Below are 7,132 nucleotides of genomic sequence, written 5' to 3' on the forward strand. Positions count from 1 at the left end.
CTATGATAAAGCACTTTGAAATGACAGATATGGGCTTGATGTCTTACTTTCTTAGCATTGAAGTAGTTCAAAAAGATGGTGGAATTTTCATTTCTCAGAAGAAATATGCAAATGATATTTTGAAGAAATTTCAGATGGAGCATTCAAAGCCAGTTTCTACTCCAATCGAAGAGAAGTTCAAATTGTTGAGAGAAGATAACGGAAGAGCAATAAATCTCACATACTATAAAAGCTTGATTGGAAGTCTAAGGTACTTGACTGCGACTAGACCAGATATTGTGTTTGGAGTTGGTTTGGTTAGCAGATTTATGGAAGAGCCTTGTACCAACCATTTGCAAGCGGCAAAATGGATTCTTCGATATATCAAAGATACTTTAAATGATAGTATTTATTATGAAAATACTAATGAATTAAATCTTGTCAGTTACACTCATAGTGATTGGGCCGGAGATATAGAAATAAGAAAAAGTACTTCAAGATTTGTATTTCATCTTGGTTCTGGTACAATTTCTTAGTCTTCAAAGAAACAACCAGTAGTTGCTCTCTCTACAGCAGAAGCAGAATATATAGCAGCAGGAAGTTGTGCAACACAAGCAATTTGGTTAAGAAGAATTCTTGAGGAATTGAATGAAAAATAAAATACTCAAACAATAATATTTTGTGATAACAAGTTAGTTATTGTATTTTGCAAACATCCAGTATTTTATGGAAGATCAAAGCATATTGATATTCGGGTTCATAAAATTAGAGAGTTGGTAAATGAGAAAGAAGTTGTGATCGAGTATTGTCCAACTGAAGAACAAGTTGCTGATATATTTACAAAGTCATTGAAGATCGAGTTATTTTACAAATTGAAGAAGATGCTTAATTCTGCAAGTTTGATTTAAGGGAGGCAATGTTGATTAAAATTTTAAATCAACTTGCATGGACTAGAATCTTCATGAAACATGGTTAAAGAATTGAAGAAGCAAAGTTTGAATTGAAAACAATAATCATTAATTTATTAGAAGATGTTGGAAATTTGGAGAATAACCAAGAACATTCAAGAGAGTAGTATAACTACAACATTTTACAACAATGAAGAAGTTCAAAATCAAATTGAATTGGAATTGAAAGGAAGTTGCACTCATCACCTCCATACTAGAAGAATCATGAAGTGCATTGAAAGGTTCAAGATTGATGACTAAGCTTAATGAAGAATTTTCAAGATGTGCTAGAAATTACTTATTTGAATAGTTAAAGGAAGAAACAAAGTTGGATAAGTATGTGTATTAAGAAGTTAGTAGAATCATGAACTTTTAGTATGAAACTTTGCCTATATAAAGGCATATATGCCTTATGTATTTTGTGTGTTCTATAATGAAATGTGTATGTTTTGAAATGTGAAAATTCTCTCCCTTGTTTTATGAGTGTTAGTGAATTTGAGAGATGAAAAATATGATAGTGTCATTTATATGAGTGAGTGATCCTAGGGCCAATTAGTTGTGGGTATTATACTTACAGGATTGAATGCTTGATAAGGTTGTGCATATTTAAAATTCAAATTTTAATTTCAAATTAGTTGGAATTAAAATTAAAAAAAATGTAAAAGAACAGACATCGGGAACGTATTGAAAATGAAGATGAATACGAGAAATAATCTGGATAAAAAGATAAAGAAAAATATAAAAATATCATATTCCTGTTGTGCTCTCTTTCATGGTGTCACTGCATGTGCTCTATGTTGCCGCGCGACTCAGTACTTTCCATCGATTTGCTCTCTTCTGCCGCTGCCTCCTTCGTATCCATCATCAATCATCGATGGCCACCACAAACTCCACCGCACCCACTGCAACACCACCGCCATATTATGATCCACCACCATAGTTGCCACAACTTCATCCACCGCCGTAACTTTGCATTGGTGCGTACATGAAGTCTATAATCTCCACCTCCAACTTAAATTAGGAAAAAGAAGAAGAAGATTGTATAAAAAATAGAATCAGAAAACGAAGGAGAAAAAAAAAGAGGAACTGAAGATGAAGAAGGTGAAAAAGGAGAAGAACCGAATAAAAGGAAGAAGAGATAAAAGTGAAAACAAAGGATGGAAGAATCACATGTTCTTAATTTTGATTTTGAATCAAAATTTGAAATTTGAAAATTTCAAATTGTGTGTACATATAAAGCAAATTGGAAAAGGAGACTAAAAAACTCAGATACAGACATAAAAAATGTGGTGTAATAAAAAAAAAGTTATGATATTGATGACCGAAGGCATGGAAAATTTAATGAATGAACACACTTATTAGAAATTGAGAATGAATCTAGAAGATGACAAGTAAGAATTCTACTATGGCAATAACCTGCTTTTCAATGTATATTATAGGATATTGTATTGTATTTGGTAGAAAGGAAGGAAAACCACTGAAATAAGAATAAAATGTTAATTTAATTTATATAAAAAATAAAGTTTAAATTAATTAATTAAAATAGATGTATTTTAGATATAAAATATTATTAAAATTTTAGTTTTCATTTAAAAAAATTTTAGATTTTGTATTTTTATTTTTTGAAGATATTAAAATATTAAAATTTTAGAAACAGAAATTAAAATTTTAGTATCAGTCTCTAGATCAACAAATATGATACTAAATTTTTGTCTTTCAGTCTCTGTCATAATACCTCAAAACAAACGCTACCTAATACATCTTCATTTTTAACAATTTACAAAAACATAAATAAAATCATAAAACACGTTATTAATTTTCAAAAGCAAGTGAAAATTAAAAAGTAGTGCAGGTATATAACTCATTTTTAAACCTTTTTTATTAAGTAAAAAGTATTGTATTCTTTGTTTGATTAAACAAATTTAATTTTTTTATTTATTATATTATATTACAATAATTTAGATTTAGAATTTCAGATTTAATAAAATTAATTTTTAGAAAATAGCGCGCTGTTTAATTGATTGGAATGTGGTAATAGTAGCTAAATTATTTTACCAATTGCAGAGCATTACACACGAGGTGGCACATAGTTGTATGTGTTGTGTTGCATTGTCATAGTGCCACAAAAATCTGAGTAACTGCCTCATAGAGACCACCGACCACCTATGTAGATGCCTTTACTTACATTCAATCATGGTGCCCCACTTGTGTGCCTTTAATTTCCCAATCTACCCTACAAAAGTGGAAGAGCCTTTGTTCTTGTTGGGCCACAAAAGTGCTCATGCTATATCACACCATCAAAATTTTCCATCACAGCACAAATATATTAAAGGATCAGAAAAACATTGAAAATTGCAACATCTTTGTTCTACAAAACTAGAGAGCATTTCACCCTAAGTAAGGTAATGAAATGTCACACTACCATTGTTAGTCACCTATAAACTATTTTCATGCGCGCGTGTCATGGGGGGACTTAAATGTCTTTACAAAACATTATAATTTGTTTTAATATTAAAATTTATGCATGCAATATATATATTTGGATAAATTATGCCCATATGACTAAGACATTATTGTACATGTTCATTATTATTCGTAGCCGTGCATGTGAGATCAGAGAGCATGCAGTACACATTTGATTTTATTAATTAGTTCTTCAGTTATGAACTTATTCAACATGAACCACCCATCAACATTCTCAATTTTGTCATTATATCTTTTCTTTGGTTTTCTTTTTTTTTTTTACCCCGCCTGACTACTTGTATTTGAGTACATCAAGGGAAAATAATAAACTTATTAGCTCTAAATCTATATATATCTCTCTTTATTATTAAGTGAAATGTAAGACTCATACTATATGATCTTAAATTTTATCTATATAACACATCTTTTAATTTTATTAAAATTATTAAAAAGAAAACCCTATAAACAATGAATTGACAAAAAAAAATTCTCATATCTTAAAATCAAATCAAAGCCCTTTCTCAGCCCCACTACTACATTTGATATGCATGATTTTTCACTATACGCATAGCAGGACCATTATTATGAATGTCACTCTCAGCTTCCCCGTAAATAGAAGCAAACAAAGGGTTCAAACCCCCACACATAAAGAAATTGGAGAGCAACGAGAAAAGATGCCACAATAATGCACTATCAATCCAAAACCCCATTATGCTCTTCGATCTAATAATAAGCCTTTGCAACGCACATTTCTTTTATTAATTTTCTCCTTTTATATAACAACAAATCAAGAACGTATATTGCAAAAGAACGAGTCACCAAAAAAAAATATTGCAAAAGAAATTCTTAGTTAAAAAAAAAAAAAAAAAAACAAAATTTTGTATAAATAAGTTTGATTTCTAAAATTACATAGAAAATTCATCCATAAGAAAACTATCCTGTTATCTTCAACCAAAATTTGTGTTTTGTTCATTATGAATTGGTAAAATTAAACAATGGATTTTAATTTTTCCCACATTGCTAGTTTGTGTAAAATTGTAAATTTAGTTTTAAACATCAAAGATAATTAACTTAAATAAGTTTTTGGTCTTTATAAAATATTTTATAATAAATAAATAATATTATTTTTTATTTTAACTAAATTTTGAAAACAAAACTAATAATTTCACTTATGTTTAGAAAATTAAGTTTTAATTTAGTAATTAATTATTTGGTTAGCTTTAAAAAATACATAATCAATATTTATTAATGTTAAGTTTGTTTATTTATTTATTTATTTATTTATAGTTTTGATACTTATAATAAGATAAATATTGTTTCATATTAAATTTAACAATTAATATAAAATTTCTTTTAACATAAATTTCAATAGGGACAAAGATAATATAATAATCAGAACAAAAGTACTAGAAAAAAACATCTTTTTAATTTAGAGTTTCAATTACAAATTTTTTAAATATATGAACCTATTTAATTTTTTTAATTTATTAAAAAAAATTTAAAGAAAGACCAATCAAATAGTCTAAAACTAAATGAACAATTCGCTTTTCAAAAAGTGAAACTAATATGAGTCATTTCAGTTACCGAAAAACTTATAACATCGATTCAAACTCTAAAATTTTTCAATTTAATTAGTTCCTAAAAAATGCATGATATTTTTTAATATTTTTTTCTAAAAATAATAATAATATTTTATTTAATAAAAAAGTAAATACAATATTCAAAAAAGTTAAGACAGCAAAAAAAAAGATTCTCAAATAATATTCACAAACAGATGAAATTGTAGAAAAAAATAACATAAAAAATAGATATTCTTTAATACTTTATAATGATTAAATGACTGTGATGTATATATTTTTGTAATTAAATTAAAGTTACATTTTTGTAAAAACTAAAATAATATATTATATATATTGGCTAGGAACAAAGTTGATGTTATAAACTTTCCAGATACTAAACTGGTGTATTTGCGTGTGTATATATGTTTTGAGAGATTAATTTACTAACTAAGTCTTAATCTAATCCTTTAATGAAATAACACATGAAAGTGAATGCTAATATTCAACTTGACAGATATCCATATCATGAAATCATTTATGCACCTTTACGCAAGATTTTTTTTATTGTTGTTCTATTTTTATTTATTTATTTTTTTTTTGGGATTTGAGTACGTACGTAGTAAATTTTTGCATAATTTTTTCTCTTTTGTTTGTGTTATCTTAAATTTATTTTTGAGAAAATAAGAAATAAATATTAGATTTTTTAATTATAAAAATTTTAATATTATGTTATAAAATTATTTATTATAAAAATCTAAACTATCAGATAGAAACATATAAATAAGTATACATTAATAACACCCTAAAACTCAATATATATATATAACCTGTATCAGTGGATAGATTATAATATTATATAACATATATCAAAGACACGAAAATAAAATATGAAACCAGAAATGGACAAAGCCTAGGCTTAACATTCACAATTTATATTGTATTTTGAACTCTCTCTATATATAGAATACAATAAAAAAAATGATGACCAATTAAACAATAACTTTACCTTAATTATTATGATTCCTTTAGATATGAAGCAATCACAATGTGATGGGGAAAAAAAAAAGGTAATGCTTGAACGTCATAATCCACAAAAATATAATATGTGCATGTTTTGTGAATTATATTTGTTTTACCATGCCTTGGGGTAGGAACAAAATAAATTAAATGATCCTCTATATATATATAAGCCAAGTCTCTGGTGGGTATGTCTATGGTAACTAGTGGTGGCTAAGGTTACACTTTTAACTTAAAAGTGTAACCTTTCACAAAGAAAAGCGTCACCTAATGGAAAAAAGTAAATTAGAAGATTTAAGAGAAGAAATAATTAAGTTATCAAAATTAATAAATCAAAAATTAACGATTTTAACTAATGTCAACTGTAATGACACTGAATTCTTAAAATCAATACAAAATGATTTTTCTCAAAATCTTTATTTTACTATAAGTTTTATTGAAGGACTTCAAAAACCTGAAAAAACTTATTTTTCACACGGAATTTCTAAAAAATGTTACCATGAAAATGATTCCCCACATCTATATCATACTTTTAACCCACAATTAAATTCTATAGTAGATATGCTTGAAGAAATATTAACATCCATAAAATTTCAAAGAAATAAGGAAAAAGAGAATCCAAGGAAGAAAAATTTCAAAACATAATTAACATAACAGATTTAAAAGTAAAACCACCACTAAAATTATGAATATTGAAGAAAAATTAGAAGAAGTTACAATGCTTTTTAAACAATTAAAAATGGCTCAAGAAAATAATATTATGGAACATGGTTTTCAAATAGAGGAAGAATTAGTAAATTCTGAAAATATAGAAAATAAAGAACACATTCTAGATTATTCAAGTGACGAAGAACCAGCTATTCCAATACAAGTAAAGAATGAAGCTGGAACATCTAAGGATAATCAATCTCAATTTAAATGGGAAACAGGTTTTGATAATTATGCTTTTAAAAAAGGGTTTATAAATAAAGATTCAAAATATGCAAAAATACCATCAAAATACGTTCCTAAAATCCAGAAAATGGAAGGAGAAAGAATGCTTGATTTAGACTGTAAAAAAAATGAAAAAGAAATTTTCGAAAATTGGTTGAATTCCTTCTTATTAGAAGCCTTTACTAATCCAAAACTTGGTGAATTATCTGGAAGGGACATTTGGAATTACATAGG

This window comes from Arachis duranensis, chromosome 4 (assembly GCF_000817695.3).
Source record: "Arachis duranensis cultivar V14167 chromosome 4, aradu.V14167.gnm2.J7QH, whole genome shotgun sequence".
In the NCBI taxonomy this organism is placed as follows: domain Eukaryota; kingdom Viridiplantae; phylum Streptophyta; class Magnoliopsida; order Fabales; family Fabaceae; genus Arachis; species Arachis duranensis.